Source organism: Polypterus senegalus, chromosome 7, assembly GCF_016835505.1.
Source record: "Polypterus senegalus isolate Bchr_013 chromosome 7, ASM1683550v1, whole genome shotgun sequence".
NCBI classification, from domain to species: domain Eukaryota; kingdom Metazoa; phylum Chordata; class Cladistia; order Polypteriformes; family Polypteridae; genus Polypterus; species Polypterus senegalus.
Window position 1 is genome coordinate 150,730,616 of NC_053160.1, and position 19,830 is coordinate 150,750,445.

A 19,830-nucleotide genomic window follows, 5' to 3' on the forward strand; every position below is an offset into this window, starting at 1 on the left:
CCTCTAAGTGAGAATTTGATTTTTTCCAATTTCAGTTAATATATAACATTAGTTATCCACTGGCATAAAATAAGTGAGTTAGGATTCTTCATGTTGAGCAAGATAAGTCTACGTGCCAATAGTGTAGTAAAGGCAATTACAGTTTGTTTATCCTTCTCCACTTTAAGCCCATCTGGAAGTACACCTAACACAGCTGCTAGTGGATTAGGAGAGATTGTGACACCAAGGCTGTCTGAAAGGCATTTAAAGATTTTTGTCCAAAATGATGTTAATTTGGTGCAGGCCCAAAACACGTGGCCCAGTGAGGCCGGAACTTGATTGCAGAGTTCGCAGGTTGGATCTTGTCCTGGAAACATTGTGGACAATTTTAATTGAGATAGATGTGCTCGATATATAATTGTAAGTTGAATAATTGTATGCGGGCAGCACGTTGGCACAGTGTGTAGCACTGCTGCCTCACACTTAGAACACCTGGGTTCGCTTCCCGGGTCCTCCCTGCTTGGAGTTTGCATGTTCTCCCCGTGTCTGTGTGGGTTTCCTCCGTGTAATCTGGTTTCCTCCCACAGTCCAAAGACATGCAGGTTAGGTGCATTGGCGATCCTAAATTGTCCCTAGTGAGTGCTTTGTGTGTGTGTGTGCCCTGCGGTGGGCAGGCACTCTGCCCGGGGTTTGTTTCTTGCTTTGCGCCCAGTGTTGACTGGGATTGGCTCCAGCAGACCCCCATGACCTTGTAGTTATGATATAACGGGTTGGATAATGGATGGATGGATAATTGTACGGTTTGCGCATATGGAGCTCAAGTGAATTCTGTGCATTGCTACCTTCCATTCCTTTTCTGAGATGCTAAGTGAGAGATCCTTTTCCCACTGTACTCTAGGATCTTTGAAAGGTAGGGACTTTAAAATGTTTTTATATATCTGAGTCCTCAAGACAGATCAATATCTTTTCCAGATTAGAGGTAGGTGAGAGTGAGAAAAATTGGGCACGTTTTACTTAACAAAGTTTCCAATTTGAAGCTAGTGAAAGAAATGTGTTGCTGGAAAGTTAAATTTGGAGTGTAATTGTTTGTAGGATGCGAAGATGTTGTCTATGTACAGATCTCTAAGTGATTTAATCCTGAATGTTTTCCAGTCATTAAAAACTTTGTACACTTGAGAGGGTGGAAAAAGGTGGTTCTTGTGCAGAGGTGGCACAAATATAAGCTTCTCTGTCTTAAAACACAACCTACATTGGTTCCAATAATAAAAAAATATAAAAAGTAATAAAATTGAAAGTTAGCTAGAGCCATGCCATCTTCCGCCTTAGGTCTTAACAGGGTCGCCCTTTGGATACATGGAAGTTTTGAATTCCAAATAAATGAGGCTATGATTTAATCTAATTTCTTAAAAAAAATTATTTAATGATGTATATTGGAATAAGCATGGGTTTCCTCTGGGTGCTCCGATTTCCTCCCATAGTCCAAAGACATGCAGGTTAGGTGTAATGGCGGTCCTAAATTGTCCCTAGTGTGTGTGTGCGCCCTGCAGCGGATTTGTTCCTGTCTTGTGTCCTGTGCTGACTGGGATTGGCTCCAGCAGACCCCCGTGACCCTGTGTTGGGATATAGCGGGTTGACTGACTGACTGATATTGGAATATTTTGCAATAGAAAAAAAAGCCTAGGGAGGATATTCTTCTTGACAGTATTAATTCTTTCAGCTAAAGTGAGATGAAGGGTAGACCATCTATGCATGTCTTCCTTAATGTTTTCGATGCAGATAAGTATTGTTGATAAGTATCTCTTAAATAGCCAGCCAAAGGCCTACCATACATTCTTATGTTCATTTTTTACTGTTTAAGAAGTTCATGAATAACCACATCATGTATATTTCATGTTTTTACAAGATTTATGTATTGCTGATATGAAATTGTGATTTGATGGCCATATAGCCAAAGAATACCACTGATGACCTATTAGGATCTACATCAAGAGTCTGTGCTTAAAAGCTTAATAGTGGAAAGAAGTAGTGATAGTGGTAAGATGAAATAGAGCTTTGGTGGTGTTAGAAGACAACACATCTTGAAAGAGTCTTTTACATATTTAAAATAAGCATTCCAGATAAAAGGTACAAATTTAACTAGGTTCAGTTTACTTTTATATAAATTGCTATTTGCAAGCATTCCAAACACAAAAAAAAATGCAATAAGCCACCAAAAGACTTTGAATAAACCAAAAAGAGCAAAGCTAAGTCTGTAGGAGGAGTCTCAGGACCCCAGACTCTTGACACAACCGCACAGACAGTAATTACAGATTCAATTTATAACAGTACCTTTAAAGGTACCTTTTTGTATTCTCTTCCTTCCAGTTCCTCTAGGCAAGTGCTGCCCTCCAACTCAGACCCCAGCATAGTGTGAGAATAACCCTTTTATCCAGGACCCAGGAGTACTTATGGTGCCAGGACATCACACAGTGGAAGAACGTCTGGGTCAGGTTGAAGCCCTTCAAAGCAGGGACAGCCGTCCAGCAGTTCCCCATGGTGGCACCGTTCCAAATATACCCTGTAGGTGTATGCATGAGTGCACTGGTCTAGGATCGCTGCCACCTAGTGAAATGGAGGAGTGTACAGTCTTGGATGACTGTCTCCCTGAACCACCCATTTTCTAGTCCCCTTTGGAAAAAGGAGCGCCATTTATCATGACCTGAACTTCAGTCCTATACTTCCTCCCATTACAATAACTAAATAAATACAAAAACATTTAATTTATTCGGGTGACACATTTATCCAAGGTGACTTGAAACATTTATTATACAAATGGTTACATTTATTTTGGTTTTCCAGTTGGAGTACAAGCAGGTCAGGTGACTTGCTCATGGTGTGAATGGTGGGATTTGAATCCACAACCTCAAGGTTTGAGGTCAAAAGCCTTAACCACTACACCACACTACAAAAGTATGGAAAAATATGCATATGCTGAGTTAAATCTAATTGGAAAGGGAAAATTAAAAAAAAAATCCATTCTCAAAGTGGTTTAGTTTGTTGGCAAAGCCCCTAGTGTTAAGAAAAAACCTATTTGTCAATTAGGCTGATCTTCTTTATGGCATCGACAATTTGAAAGATACATTTCGACTTTATCTTGGACTAAAATTAACGAGTAAGAAGATCTGCAACCATTTTTGTCTTTTTGACTTTTGCATTTAACACCATCACAGGTAACACAGTTGTAAATACTGGAGAGACTGGAGACAAGGACTATAATCTTAAACAAAAGACCCACTTAAGAATATCATCAGCCTGTATCCCCTCTAATTTTAGTTAAGTGATAATTGAAGTAACAGCTTGTGTTTTTAAAAGCAAAGTTGTCACTTACATATTCTTACTGTGACCCAGTGATATGCTGGAGCTGTCTAATTACAAAATTATTTAATCTCATGACATATTGTTTAACTGTAGATGTGAGAAACTTTCTGGTCCACAACTTTCTCATCAATGAAATAAATAAGTTTAGTAAAACAGGAATGTTTTCTCACTATGGCTGTAGAGACATGTTTTACAGAGCTACACTAGGTTAAATAAAAATTAAATGGCAGTGGCAAATATTTGTGGCAAATGTTGCCATTCATGATTTAATCTTGTTTTTTGTCTTGGGATTCATGTACAGTTTAAAATAATTAAAAATTCAGAATACAAAACAAGCCTATAATAGGAAAACTGAATGACTTCTTAGAGCATATGATAGGAGGTTAAAGTTGTATGGCTGTACAGTTGTGAAAGTGTATAGAATTCAACTTTGAAAAATCAGATCAAGTCTGAAATACAAATTCAACTTCCAGTAAATGCATTGGCTGATTGTTTCATAGAGCACACAAAAGAACTCTAAATGGATAGTCTTACCTGTAACAGACTAACCCCCATTCATATTACTAAAAAGTTGTTTCAAGTCCTACAGAGCTTCATATCAGCCCAGGGTGTATTCCAGAAAAGTATTTAGTTCAGTCAGAATAGCCTAGTTATACATAGCTAGAAGGAAAAAAAAACATTTAATCACAAATGCAACATGCATCCATGTATCTTTCAATCAGTTATTCATCCCTCTCTTTATTGGCTAAACCAGCTTTTTCCATTACAGATTTAACCAGGAACTACAGCCTATCCTAACATTCATGTCAAAAAAAAAAAAAAAAAAGTTTGCCAATCTATCAAAGGGAACACTTATGCACACAACTGTTTTTATTCTTGGAAAATGCAGAGTTCAATTAGTTCATCGTTCATGTCTTGCATGGAAAAAACTGGGGTTTCTGTAGAAAACATACCAACATCACATAAATAGTCACCAGATCAGGATGTAAATTTAAGAAATGTGAGGCAGTAACATTAACCTTTTATATTACATTAACATCCAGTAATCCATTTTATATAGCACCCTTAATAGAGGATACATAAAATAAAACAAATGAAAATAAGATGGCTCACTGTTTATTCTGTATTCTAGGAGTACAATGTACGACGAAAAAACATCTTTAAACAGTCAGGCTAGTCGAGCAAAAACAAATTGTGTCGCTTCCTCTGTCATCGTGGTGTGCTTTTGTGCCTAGCAACGTTCAATGAAAGTAAGAAAGGGCATTGAGAATCTCTAAGCATGTTTGTATGTATTCTCTTTATTGACTATAGATAAAGTAGAAATATAAATAGTATTTAATTGACCTCCTCAGCCACTTGTTCCAGCAGCAAAAATGAAGTTAAAGCCATAGTTTAAAATAATACAAACTATTAACATAAGAGAAAGACATGGAACAATTCACACCATATATTTAGTGTGCATGTCAAGTATAGTGTCCCCAGACAAATGTTCTGCTACTGTGTTTCCATATCTGGCTAATGTGAAGACTGCCATGATGCGAAGACTGTTATCTAGTACCCAGTAACGCCTCTTAGCACACTATGGTTTTTGTATATCTAACGGTGCTCCATGACAACTCATTATGAAATGAATAAACAGACTTAGTCTTAATGGCCTCTAACTTTTCACACAAGTATCTCTTTCAAACTTTTCAATCTTAAAGGTGCCTTTTTTAAACACAAATCTGCTTTAAATGTGATTATTAAAAATCCATATCTGAAATTAAGCTTAATAACATTTCTTTGAAGTTATCTCCACAATTACAGTAATAAGAATTGTAAAAAGTTATATTTTCCAAAATTGTTTCCTTGATTACATATTATGTGTGTTAAACTTGATGCACTGCATAATTTAACTTCATTTTATATTATAATGCAAATTTAGCAAAGCAAGCAGCAGTTAGTCCTGAAAAAACAGATAATAAAATATTCTAACAAGGCTTCCTTTATGTTGCATGATGGATTTACAAACAAAACTAATAAAACAGTCTTCTGTTTGAATTCACAAAAATAGTTCAAAATGTCAAAATTCTTCCAGTAAAAAGGGCCAGCTATATTTGATATCAACTGTTTCTTATATAAATATACGTGTGGTTCTTCTAATTACTTATTTTAACAGCAATCACAATATTTTGTGAAAACATTAAGAATATAAAACACACAGGATGAAGTCCTTCAAAAATACAGTATCCATTATACATTTTAGTGTATTACCATACCATGCTGCTTTAGAAATTTTTAAAAAGTCAACTGAACAAATTAACACTGAATTCCAGCCAGTCTGATTCATAGAGGACAAATAATTTAACTTAATAAAGGTTTGTGGGTGCAATATATGATAAGATAAACTGACAACATGAAAGTTATGGATGATATATTTATATTATGAAAATGAAAAAACAAAACCTACAAAAATTATACTACAGTGCATACTAAAATTATGCCAAAAAATGTTAAAATAATTAAAGAAATATGAAGTATAGTCACATAAATTGAATTTTGTGGTTAAGTAATTGTATTTTACAGAAGAGATTAATCCCAGTATTTTTTGAAAATCAGTTTTGATAATTCCATCAGCTCATTCACAGTGCTGTGGTTCTTCAACATTTAGGACAAGGTTCACGGCCCCTTCTTGACATGTGTTTCCACATGAATCATAGCCTATGTTAATAGTTTTCATTGTTTAATGGAATGGATTTGCCTCTTGAATCATGGATTGTTCAGTCATAATTTAACTGCTTCATTGTAGTTTTCCTGTTCTGGTGATTAATACATATGTTCATAAAGTGGATTCAGAAAGTATTCAACCCCCTACACTTTTTTCATAATTTGCTATGTTGCAGCATTGTGCTAAAATCATTTACATTATTTTTTTCTCACATGAAGCAAACCTCAATATTGCAGAATGACAAAGCTAAATTAAAAAAATTATTTGAAATTTTCACAAGTTTACTAAAAAATAAAAAAGTGAAATCAGAAAGTGACACAAATTCTCATACCCTTGACACTTGAGATTTGGCTCAGATGCTTCCCAATTTATTGATCAACATTGAGATGTTTCTATAAATTGTTTGGAGTTCACCTGTGGTTGCGGTGGAATTCATATTTAGGAGTGGGAAATGCTAAAATGCTCAGGTCATTTGACTAATTGGTGGAAGCCAATTCATGGCCAAAATTTGCTAAAAAAATTATTTTTAGGAATAACATTGTGGGAAACATTTTGGAAAATCAGAAACTGTACATCAAGTCAAATAAAAACTGATCTAATAAGTGCTATGAAGTGTATTCAAAAGAGGAAGCATGTTTGTTTGCCAACAGCAAGTAGTTTTAAATCGGTATGTTGATATTAATTCACATTGACACACTAAATGCATAAAACAAATTTGTGAAAAATAGGGATGTACAAAGCACAACGAATGTAATAAGATGAAATTTAAATAGGACCAGTTCAGGACTAAAGTATCAGAGAATGTGTTTTCAGTTATGCTCTTTAGCCCGTACAAATCACCCCCAGGATGTGTTGCAGTTGCAGGAATACTAATAATGTGTTACATTTTTGGATTATATCCAGACTTGTGTTGAAAAATATTGCTAAGCTGCCTTCATTTTTTTTCCTTGCTTCAAAGATGGAATGGAACTTATCCTATAATAATTAATTGACCAAGAGGCTGCATTGACAGAATAGATTTCTGTCACCTTTACATTTCTTTTGTTTTAATCATATCTGACAACAAAATCCAAAAATAAAGCAATGCAAATTTTTATTGATGTTCTCATTTCACTATTTTTCTTGCTTTGTGCTAGTGCTTGTGGTCTCACATTAGTCTGTTAGTCTAGGAATGATGCAATGAATATAAATCAGTCACTCATATTTATATGTGTGTGTGTGTATCATGTGAATGCCATAATGGAGGGACTGGCATCCCAACAGAGATGCATGGTGATTCCTTGCCTGAATGGGATTCCACAATGGGAAGATGTGGATTGACACTCATCTGCGCCGGGATGGTTGTTGATACCTTTCCCAGCATGGATGCTGTAATGGAAGGACAGAGGGAGACTGCTCCCCCATGTACACAGGGTGGCAACATCCCTCTAATGGAAATCCAATTTTTACACACACAGTGTATTCTGGGAGCTGTAGTCCATAACGCCAGGGGAAGATGCAGGGGAACACTGCCGTTACTTTTGGGGAGCTTCCACCTGGCCAAGAAGTGCTTCTGATGGGTAGTGCTGTGGCACCAGAAGTACTAAAGGGGTCCGGCATTAAAGAAGCCATCTCTTCTATATTAGGGAGTCAGAGTCAGAGGGAGGCAGCAGACAACACTTGTAGAGAAGTGATGCTGGAAGGAGAAGCAGGTGACCAATTGTGTGTTATTATTTTATTGGACTGACTGAACCCACAAAAGAATATATATCTACAGTATACTAATAAAAGGCAAAGCCCTCACTGACTCACTCACTGACTCACTCACTCATTCTCCAACTTCCCATGTAGGTAGAAGGCTGAAATTTGGCAGGCTTATTCCTTACAGCTTACTTACAAAAGTTAAGCAGGTTTCATTTTGAAATTCTATGCGTAACGGTCAACAACGTCCTCCATGTTGAACTTTCTTATTCATGGCCCCATCTTCACGAAATTTGGTAGGCGGCGTCCCTGCGCGAACCGAAACCAATGTACGTACTTATTTCGGTGGTGTGACGCCACTGTCAGCCGCCATGTTGAAATTTCCAACATCACTAATTCTCCAACTTCCCGTGTAGGTAGAAGGCTAAAATTTGGTACTTATTTCGGTGGTATGATGCCACTGTCGGCTGCCATATTGAACTTTTTAACGGTCTTTGTTACTTATGGGCCGATCTTCAAGAAATTTGGTACGCGGGTTCCCAACGCTAACTGATTCCTACTTACGTACATATATACTCCATAGCCTGCAGCCAGGGTCCCCCATCCCAACGCCTCCCACGATGTTGGCTGCCTGCCTATATAAGGCCGTCTGTCGCTCCAGTCTCTTCATTCCCATACTTGCTTCGCCACGAATTCACGTCTCCCTGCTGATAACTACAACCTTTTTATTTAATCCACGGCTTCTCCGCTGTTTTATTGTTCATTTATTACGATTATAGTTATTGTGTAGGTATTTTAGACTTACTTTACATTGTTCAGGTACCCATTTCCTTTATCATTCTAACCGTACCCGCATTAACATGTCTATTGAGGTGATCACCATCGATCAAAGAACTGTCACTTACCGAGTGGTTTCCATGCCCGGAGATGGCACCTGCGTTTTCCATTCTCTTTGTTACATTTTGCACGGCCATATCAGGCTCACTCTTGATATACGGAGGAACATTGTGTCTTATGTATTGAATGACTGGGACAGGTTCAAGGTGTGGACTGATGACGGTACAGGAGATAATTATACTACACAGGAGCACTAGAAGACTGAAATGCTTAAGCCCTTCACCTATGCATCTGCATGTGAGTTGATGGCTGCCGGTGAATTGTACCTGAATGGCCAAATATTTTACACCTTTTGACAACCGCCAGTGCCTCTTAAACATCTTAGATTGACAGGTGATGATTTCAGTAGTGGACACTTTGATCTTTATGAATGTTTAAAGCTGGATGTAAAGTTATCGATGAAACCGGTTGTATACTTACAACGCTTGACAGATGCCGAATGTCTCTTCACCACAAGTCCTACAAATACTGTCGTAATTGAAAAAAACCATGAAACTCAAACCGATTATGACAGCAGCTACCCACTGCGCATGGTGAATTAATCTCTGTCTCTCACTAGCAGTTGTTAGATGATCGATTGAAGCAGTCATATGCACGATGATACCAGCAGTAATTATGCAAAATTTTGGAGAAACGCAATGTATTTTTTTGAGTTGTGGGAATAAGCTCTCATTCATGAATGCCTTGAAAAACAAAACAATTACACAAATTATATTATGATCAGTGTTTCTATTTTTTACTACCAAAATTAACTTTGGAATTTCACTGTGCAGATGTAAGTCTCAAAAACACACATGAAGTTCACAAAGTACAGTATGACAGCAGCTTAAAATCATTAAACAACTACAACTAAAAACGCAGGTGATTCTTGCTCAAGATTTTTGTTCTTTCTGGGAGAAGCGCAAATGCTCCACATTCCTCTTCAAGCTTTTATTGCTCCATCTGGTGGTTTTAAGAGGTAGTGCAGTCACATTACTGAAAATTTTTGAAGCCATGTATTCTTGTGCAGTCTACTGCAGCCTACACACCATGAAATGATGCAGCATTCTTTGCACATTTTGAATGCCTTGTTCTGTAAGTAAGGTAGATTTTTATTATCTCATTGTGAAATTAATTTTATTTTTATTTAGTTTTTTTTAACCTCTGTGTTTTTCTTCTCCATAGGAACTAGTTTATCTTGTCAAGCATTCAAATTTGACCACATTAAGTGAGTGAAGAACACCCTTAAATATTCTTCATTAAGGCACGTGTTTAGCTTCTTGCTGTCAGTTTACAGTTTTGGTTTTCTAGGAGTTTATTGCCACATGTTACTCTGCCTCCAGAAGAAGCAGCATTTTCTTACATTGGAGAAAACTGTAACAAGCTCTAAACAAAATTTGGGCATTAATATTGGCTTTCATTTGTATGTTCGTTGCATTTGATTGTATTTATTGATAAAACAAAATTATATTCATTTATATTTTTAATTGAAGCTTCAGTGAGTAGAACTAATTATTAAATTAAAATTACTTTTCCTTAAAAGTAAAAATTAACATTACTAGAAGTTCTTTTATTAAGTGGTATTTCAACAGATAGCAAGTAATAGCTGACAACTATAAATTCAAAAAGTGTGAAATTTATTTTGGCTGAATCCATATGAAATTTCGATCCATTGTTTGATACTGATTTATTATTTAGCTGTCATATTTTCACACAAGAGTTAGCTTTCTTCAGCAGAGATGACTTGCAAAACCGAGAGGGTTTCTTAAAATGTACAAATAACAAATAAATGCTTTGTATTTGTTTTAATGCTTTCTTTTCAGATGCTTCAGAATACTTGCTGCTATATTGTCAGTTCATCATACAGGAGTGTCAGTATCAGGGGATGTTAATGAGAGTTTGACGTTTTTCTAATTTTTTTTTTTTTTTTTGCAATTTTATTGGTACTTTCCTTTGATTAAGTTGTGCTTTAGTACTACAGCACAGCAGGTTGAGGGTCTCAATTGTACCACAGATTTTGCATTGCTATGATGAAGCATCAGTAATGTAAACCTACATGTACACATCAGCTTATGACATCATGGGTTAAATTTTGTACACATTTTGCTGTGTACAAAATGTAGCCCAAATAGATCAGACGACTTCAGGTTTCCATAGAATCACCACTTATCCACAAAGAAAACCATATCCAATATCCAGAGGTTGTTCCTTTGCATTCAGCTACTTCTAAAGCTATTGCACGTGAACTTGTAGGGATATTTGCATGTGTCAGCATCCCTAAAGAAGTCCTCACAGACCAAGGGACGCCCTTTACCTCATTCAGAGAGACTGCCAAGTTACTTAAAATAAAGCACTTAAAAACTGCAGTGTATCATCCTCAAACTGACGGTTTCGTCGAGAGGTGTAACCAGACTCTCAAGCAAATGCTTCACAAGGTGGACAGCAGGGACGGGAAGAACTGTGATCAGCTCCTCCCTTTTGTCCTTTTTGCATATCCGGAAGTCCCACAAGCCTCTTTGAATTATTATACGGACAACAACCCTGAGGAATATTGGATATTTTGAAAGAAGGATGAGAAGGAGAGGCTCTTCCTTCTACCAATATACTAGAGTACAATGCGCAGTTATGAGATCGATTTGGAAAAATTCAACCTATTTGAAAAAGTCACATGGAGGAGGCACAAGCAGCACAGGCCCGCTATTATGATCATGGCACGACACTCTGAGAATTACATCCGGGGGATCGTGTCATGGTGTTGGTCCCAAAATCCCATTCTAAATTACTTGTCCATTGGCAAGGTCCTTATGAAGTTAAGGAGAGGGAAGAACTTGTTGATTATTTGGTGAAACAACCCAATCGCCGACCAAATAAGTGGGTTTATCACGTGAACTTGCTGAAGCCATGTAAGGAAAGAGATCCCGATCCCTCATCCAGTTAGCCCCGCTCATTTTTGCACAGAATGACGTTGTTAACTTCGGTCCAGAGTTAAATTCTAGACAGAGACAGGAGCTCATAGCAGCTATTCTGTCCATCCTGGAGGTGGTGAGTGAGAAACCAGGGAGGACCTGTCTGATTGCGCACAATATAGTGACAGAGCCTGGGGTTATCATTTGAGAACGCGCTTATCGACTTCCCGAGGCAAAGAAGGCAGAAGTGGAGCTTGAAATCAAGCGCATGCTGGAACTAGGAGTAATTGAGGAAAGTTATAGTCCCTGGTCCAGTCCAATCGTCTTGGGTAGTAAGTTGGACGGGAGCTGGAGATTTTGCAACAACTTAATCAAGTCTCCCAGTTTGATGCTTATCCAATGCCTTGCATGGACGACCTCCTTGAGAGACTTGGACAGGCAAAATTTTCGACCACCTCTGACATGACAGGGGTACTGGCAGGTTCCTTTAACAGACTCTACAAAGGTTAAGACTGAGTTTAGCACTTCTAGTGGACACTGGCAGTACTTTCCAGCATCTGATGGACAAAGTGCTCCACTTCCATAACACGCATACAGTGATCCAAAGTGAAATCCAATTTTTACACATACAGTGTATTCTGGGAGCTGTAGTCCATAACGCCAGGGGAAGCTGCAGGGGAACACTGACGTTACTTAAGGGGGGCTTCCACCTGGCCAAGAAGTGCTTCTGATGGGTAGTGCTGTGGCAGCAGAAGTATTAAAGATGTCCGGCATTAAAGAAGCCATCTCTTCTATATTAGGGAGTCAGAGTCAGAGGGAGGCAGCAGACAACACTTGTAGAGAAGTGATGCTGGAAGGAGAAGCAGGTGACCAATTGTGTGTTATTATTGTGCTGGACTGACTGAACCCACAAAAGACTATATATATAAATATATATATATATATATACAGTGATCCCACGCTATATCGCGCTTTGACTTTTGTGGCTTCACTCCATTGCGGATTTTAAATGTAAGCATATCTAAATATATATCATGGATTTTTCGCTGGTTCGCGGATTTCTGCGGACAATGGGTCTTTTAATTTATAGTACATGCTTCCTCAGTTTGTATTGGTGGATGGCTTAGAAGCTACCCAATCAGAGCATGTATTACGTATTAACTAAAACTCCTCAATGATATACAATATGCTTCCCGTGCAGTGCTTCGGCATACTTAAAAGCCCAAAAGCACATATTGATTTTTTGATTGTTTGCTTTTCTCTCGCTCTCTCTCTCTCTCTGACATTCTCTGCTCCTGACACGCAGTCCATTGAAGAGAAGATATGTTTGCATTCTTTTAACTGTGAGAAAGAACTGTCATCTCTGTCTTGTCATGGAGCACAGTTTAAACTTTTGACTAAAGGGTGTTATTTCATGTCTAGAGGGCTCTAATAATATTAACAGTGTGGGAGAGTTTATAAGGGCTTAAAATATATAAAAATAACTATACAAACATATGGTTTCTACTTCGCGGATTTTCATCTATCGCGGGGAGTTCTGGAACGCAACCCCCACGATCGAGGAGGGATTACTGTACTGCTGTTTATTTAGATAATAAAGTCATTTATTCCAGCACATGGAAGGATCACGTGCAGCAGGTTAAAGCTGTATTGCGGACACTGGGAGAAGTCGGGCTTCAAATCAATCCAAAAAAAGTTTTTTTTGTGTTGAAAGAGGCCAAATATTTAAGGCTACCTTGTGGGTCAGGGTACCGTGAAATCACAGTGCTCAAACATTGATGCCATATTAAATTGGCCTCGTCCGCGAACCAAGCAGCAAGTACAAGCCTTTTTTACTGAGCCAAAGCGTTGATGGTGTGAAACACACCGTCATGTATCTGACCCAGAAGCTGCTAGATCGGGAGTCTAGGTATGTGGCAGTGGAAGAAGAGGCCCTTGCGGTAAAATGGGTGATTACACAGTTGAAATACTACCTATTGGGCCATGTATTTACTCTAGTGACAGATTATGCACCTTTACAATAGATGGCCCTACACAAGTAGGTCTCTAACCGTACAAGTTTTCGCTTGTTCACCATGAGGGCTCTCTCCACACCAACACCGATGCTCTCTCTCGATGGGTCTGGGCTGAGAGGGGGGCCTTGTCACACATGTGCGTATGGGAAACAGCTAAAGGGCCTAAATAATACTAATTCTACGCCAGACCAGGGGGCGGCAGAGTGTACTCTTGTAGACCATTCCTGGAAAATCCCTCTTGAATCTGACACCACTGATGACATCACTTCCGGTTCTGGCGGCAACGATGACACTTCCGGTCATGAAGATGTCACTTCCGGTGCCAACAATGACGTAATTTCTAGGTCCGGCGCCAGTGATGTCATTTCCCCTACTCTTGCTTAAAACAGCCATTTTGTCTCAAGGCCAGTCAGTTCTGTTTTGGACTCTGTTCTTTGCACATTGTACTTATTTCAAATCAACTTTTTGCAGCCAGGAAATAATATACAGGTGGCTGCATCTTTATGACTCATTGTTATGACTATTGTCAAATAAATGGTTCCAAGACATTATAAAGGTTTGGGGCAGCCACCCGTATATTGTTTTTCCCAGCTGCAAAAGGGTTTTCTGAATCACATACACGATGTGCATATCACAGAGTCCACAACAGAACTGGCTATAGTAGCCTAAGATGGAGACTTTAAAGGTCTTGAGAGGAACTGATGTCATCAAAGGGGCCGGAACCAGAAGTGACATCATCAAAGGAGTCGGCTTCAGAAGTGACGTCTTCAGAAGCGCCGGAACCTTGCAGGATTTCCCGGGAAAGGTCTGTAGGGAACTGAGAAAGATAGTCAGCGCACTCCACCGCCCCCCGTTGGATGTTTTATTACAATTACTCGAGCCCTTTAGCTGCCTCCTACTCGCATGTGTGTGACAATACACATATACAAAAACACCCATACACATACATATACATACATACATATACATACACACATACATACATATATACACATACACACTCCTTTTTGTTTCTGCCATGTGCAATGTTGAGGGATTTGCACATACGTATATGCTTTTGCATTTACGTCTGTTTTATTAAGTTCAAAATAAGCCATTAATTTTGTATTTCTATTTTTCGCTACCTTTAAAACTTCTGCTTCTTTGTCCTCTTTAAAATGAATCATATTCTGACTGAGTAAATGAATCGGTAATAATTCAACAGAATGACTTCGACCATGCATTGGCAATTCCATTAAACGCCACCCGCTTTCCACTGCACTGATGTACTGAGTATCTAAATATGCTAGAACTTCATCCTGAGACTCTTCTTTGGATAAAGTTATGGGGTTTTGGTCTCGTCTGATGCGAGAGATGGATGTCTGAAGTGGAGCTCTGCTAGCAGCGGTGTTATTTTTCATATTATTTGCTTATTATCCTGAGATATAATGCACTGACGTACTGAGTATCTAAATATGCTTGAACTTCGACCTGAGACTCTTCTTTGGATAAAGTTATGCGTACTCTATCATACTCTTTAGGAATGTACTTTTAGATGTACTTAATACTCATTTCCGATGCACAATACTCGACAGTAATATGACAATTGAATCGTTTGAGAAAATACTGTACGGGTTATATGGTACAATAATTGAATTATCGATCATCACAATTTTATTATCTTTCTTTCCGTGATAATTGTGTTGTTTATGATGATTATCTCTTTAGCGATAATCTGGAAAGCCAGCCTTAGTTTTATCTGTTGATTGAACGAACACTTTAGGAATTTTCTTTTAACACTTTTTCTCTTTTGAGTCCCAACATACTGAATCTTTTAAATGAGGTCCATGAGACATGTGTTTAATGACTTTATAACATAATTCAGGATAGGTTTCTCTGTTTGGAATTTCAGCACAGACAAAGCGATCTACATCATCAGAGGTTAATAATTTATTTTGCAAAATAACCAATAACTGCATTTGAGGTAAGCCCCATTTTTGAAATTCGATTGTGTAAATGTATGCTCTGATTTGACCAAACACCTTTTCGATTCTATGTTGTATTGCTTCTCAGTTGTCATAAATATACACCTGCCCGAATTGTGGTGTCTTTGAAATTATACTTGCTGTAGCTGTAACTGGACCACAGATTCTCATATCGTATGGTCCTGAATTGTGTGAATTTACATTTTGAGGATTGAATGATGCGAACGCAAATAAAGATTATTGTAGACTCATATATTTTGCCTGTAGTGTTTGTGGATTTCACTTTCACGAAACAACTTTTCATTCTCTCAGATACAACTCTTCACTGGGAGACAACACTACTTTTCCCTGATGGCAACGTGAATTAAACAATGTACAAGTCTCCGACTTAAACTTTAAAGCCTTACAATATATACATACTTCTGACATATCACCTATGTCCATATATTCAATCTCTTTTTGCTGTTCCGTTATTTCACCGAGTAATAATTTCCATTTGTTTGTGCTAATATGATCTTTACTATCTTTTGATACTTTAGAATTTTACTACTTTCATAATCTGTAACTTGCTCTGCATGTGTATCAAACCGTTTTTTTTTTTGTTACTTTGGGATTCCATTACTTTCATAATCTCTAGCCTGCTCTGCATGTGTATCGCGCCAACATTTTTGAACATCATTATGAAGTCTTTTATTTCTGACTCCATTTGGACCTAGAACTTTTCAATTCCACTTGGTATGGACTGATTACTATTTTCCTTATTTTCTGAATTTCACATAGATTATTATTGTTCTCTTGTGCATCCTTTTTTGCCTTCTTTTCTCTCCAACACTTTCGGGCCTTTTTTTGACACGCTGCTCTTTCTTCTTTGCTTAGTCCTTCATGTGCCATCTACAACATATAACATTTTTAAGAGATGGGTGCACAAGAAGTGTATCTGCCAAAAGCATTCCAACAACTGCGAGGTTAGATGTCCATGAAATTGTTTTAAATGTTTTGTAAGTATAGCTTATGGCTTGTGTTTTATTTTTGTAACTAATTTAGATCACTCTGCAGAGATTTGTTTTTACACTGACTTTAAAGAGTCATTGCCTCTTGACCAGTGTGAATAAAACAAAATAAAAGAATATAAAATATAACTTGATGATTAGAATATATGATATGATTTTCCATTTTTTTTTAGCTGTGCTTTATTTGTAACTGTGAGTACACAGTAAGTGTGTCAGTTTAGCTGATAGTTGTTACTGATAACTGAGTTGGGTTGTTTGTGTGTGCGTGTGTGGGGTGAGGCAGAGTGGTGGACTGACGGATACATGGATTATTTGAATAATGTAATAATTTTGTATTGGTGTTTGCTTGGGTAAATATCTGTATGTTATATGCTGTGTTACTTTGTATTTAAACTAGATTGTTTCTTTTGTTAGGCATAAGAATTATATGGCCTTGACTAGAAACAGATAGACACCACCCTAAGTAAAAAATTAAGATATTAATACTTATTGTAATCTTCATAAGCTTTCAGTATCTAACGAATGGTTGAATGTGATTGCATATTAAATGTGGTTAACAAGAGTGAATGATCTGAAGGCAAGTTAGAGTCCTATTAGCGTAAGTTAATGATATTTAGGAAATAATGCCTACTGTTTCTTAAGTCACCAACACTGCATGTTACTAAACAAAGAACTGATATTCGAAGTGAAGCTCAAACTAATCTTCTCTCTAAATATATTTCTGAGCATTTAACCTCTTTTCTGAAAGGCTTAAAACAGAATATCAAAAACTCTGAGTATACTGTCAGAAATTCTAGCTGTAATTAATTATGAATGTTAACTCACTGAGGGCCAATGATATTCTAATTTTCTGCATAATTTGTAGACCCTTGAACAGCATGGCCTTCTACTACTCTTACAAAAGCATCTGCTAATGAAACACAGCTTTAAGTGACAGTTAATTAAATTAACCTGGCTCAGACTCATCCTTTGGCACGCCTCATTAGATATTGCTCAGAGGATCATATATTGAACTGGGCTTTTTTTTCCCTTTATCTCTGCGTGCTCCTTCTACATTTTCCTATAAGTATTTTTTGATTGCTTTGATCTACAGTATTACACATAACAGTTTTATGCTCATACAAAAGATTTAAAGATAAGTAAAGTCACACTAGCATACTGTTTATTTTGTACTAAAGAATTAGAATTTATTGTTCTATATTTTGTAAATAGGTGATAACAATTAATCTATTTATATGAAATACTAAGGGTTGTCTGTCACACTAAAACTCACAAACCACTAAGCCTTGAACCTTAAACTTAGTGATATGTGTAACTTAACCCATGAACTGGCAGGCAGTGCAATCTACCTCGGCCACGAAACTGGACTTTGGATCTTGAGTGCGCTATGGCTGTTGGAAAGAGCTCATTGGTGCAGACACATGGGACTGATGGCAGGAAAACAACCACAGTGAGGTCAGCTGATACTGAAGCACATTGCACAGGCTGACTAATGTTTTTCATCACAAATGACAGTCTTACACTCCATGTGCAAGAAAAAGTCATTCACAAATAAAGAATTGGAGGTGAAGTCTTCCTCTTTGGATGGCAGTGAAGGACACTGCAGCAATGTCAATGGAGTGATCTCGGGTGCTGTGTTTTGTAAAAAGAGAAAGCACTTGATACAAGTATATTCCACTTTATGTGTTGTGAATAACAGTACATATTTTTGAAGTCTGATATTTTATTAGTTTAAAATTTGATAAAATGATGAAACTAGTTTTTTCATATTTGACATATCTGAGTTACATTGATGATCAAAAATGTATATGGTTACCCAGAATGCTTTGTAAATTCTGTAGTAAAGACATTGTAAATACTCTTTTGAAACAGTTTCTCAACATTTATCGCAAGATGGTTAGTATAGTGAATAATGTGTGCACTGAATAAACTAAAAAACTGTTTCTTTTAAAAATTTCAATAATTTTTAAATGCTGTCCTGTCAAGGGTTGACTCCTGTCTCGGGCCTTTTGCCAGACTGGAAGTGGCTCTGACACCCTGCTCATAGCTGAACAAGATGGTTTCTTAAAATACATGAATGGGTACAATTTGTTTTCTAATTTCATTGTACAATTTTTTATTAAATCTACTCTATATAAATAAAATCGTAAGCCTAAAAGTGCGACAATTTTGTGCAACAATTTTATGTGACGTTTTTATGTCATGTTTTTTGTCACACATTAAATCAGGCTTATTTTAAAACCTACATATATATGTTTGATATCATTCTTTTCAGAATTTATCGAACATTAATGAATCAGATTCTTATTCTGTTTTTAAATTATAAACTAAAAAATATCAAGAAGTCATTTCCTGCAAGACGAGACTTTGTGCCAAGAGATTTAACCATGCCTGGGGCCAGAAATAAAACACAAAGAGTAGGACAGCTGCTGTACAGGCTTTTAAATGTTCAAAGTGCCGCATAAGATGCAGATCACATTGCATGGCAGCAGCAAGCCAGCAGCAGATTGAGCAAAGAGGAGGTAAAAAAAACCTGTATTTGTTTCCCATTGTATCACCGTTTAAAAGGGGTTTTCGGGGGAGTGACCACATCTCCTTGGCGTGCCCCCCCTCTTTGCAACATGTGCGGCAGTGACACGAAGTGGCTGGGGGGGTTGGTGAGTGAAGCGAACGGGGGGAACCCCCTAGTAATTCAATAATCTCCAAAAAAGTACATGTGGTAGATAACATAAGATTGTGTTATATCTCATTTATTTCTTTTCATTTTGGTCAGATAAAATTTGTCAGTTATTTGTGTCCTATTATATAGAGTAATGTAAATCAAGAATGATAGGAACAAATATTACCCCAAAAATATATCTCACCAGCCATAGCAGATATTGCAATATTTGAAAGTGGTGCTCCCCTGTGGCCTGATTAATTTTTGAAGTGGACTGCTCAAGATAAAACATACTACAACAACTGAGTGGGAGATCCAGTGCTATGGGGTCACTAAGCGTGGGGATTTTCAGCAAGAGGCAATAGTGATTTAGCTTCTCAAATAAAAAAGAGCATTTTCCTCTGTGGCTTTGAAAGAGATAGATTAGAGTCATTTAGCTTTGTCTGTGCATTTGTGTTGCAAGTGTTGTCTTAGTGAAAATACTGTTTGTTATACTTGCTGTGATTTAAGACTTGAAGGCTTAGGCCTAAGGCTGTGTATTCAATGATTTCTTTATAATTTTTTTCAGCTTGGATTGCCAGCATTGATATTTGGAATTAACAAACACAGTTTTGGAGTATTAAGGCTATTGAAGATATGGAACATGACCTTCAACATGAAAACTCTTTCATTGTAGC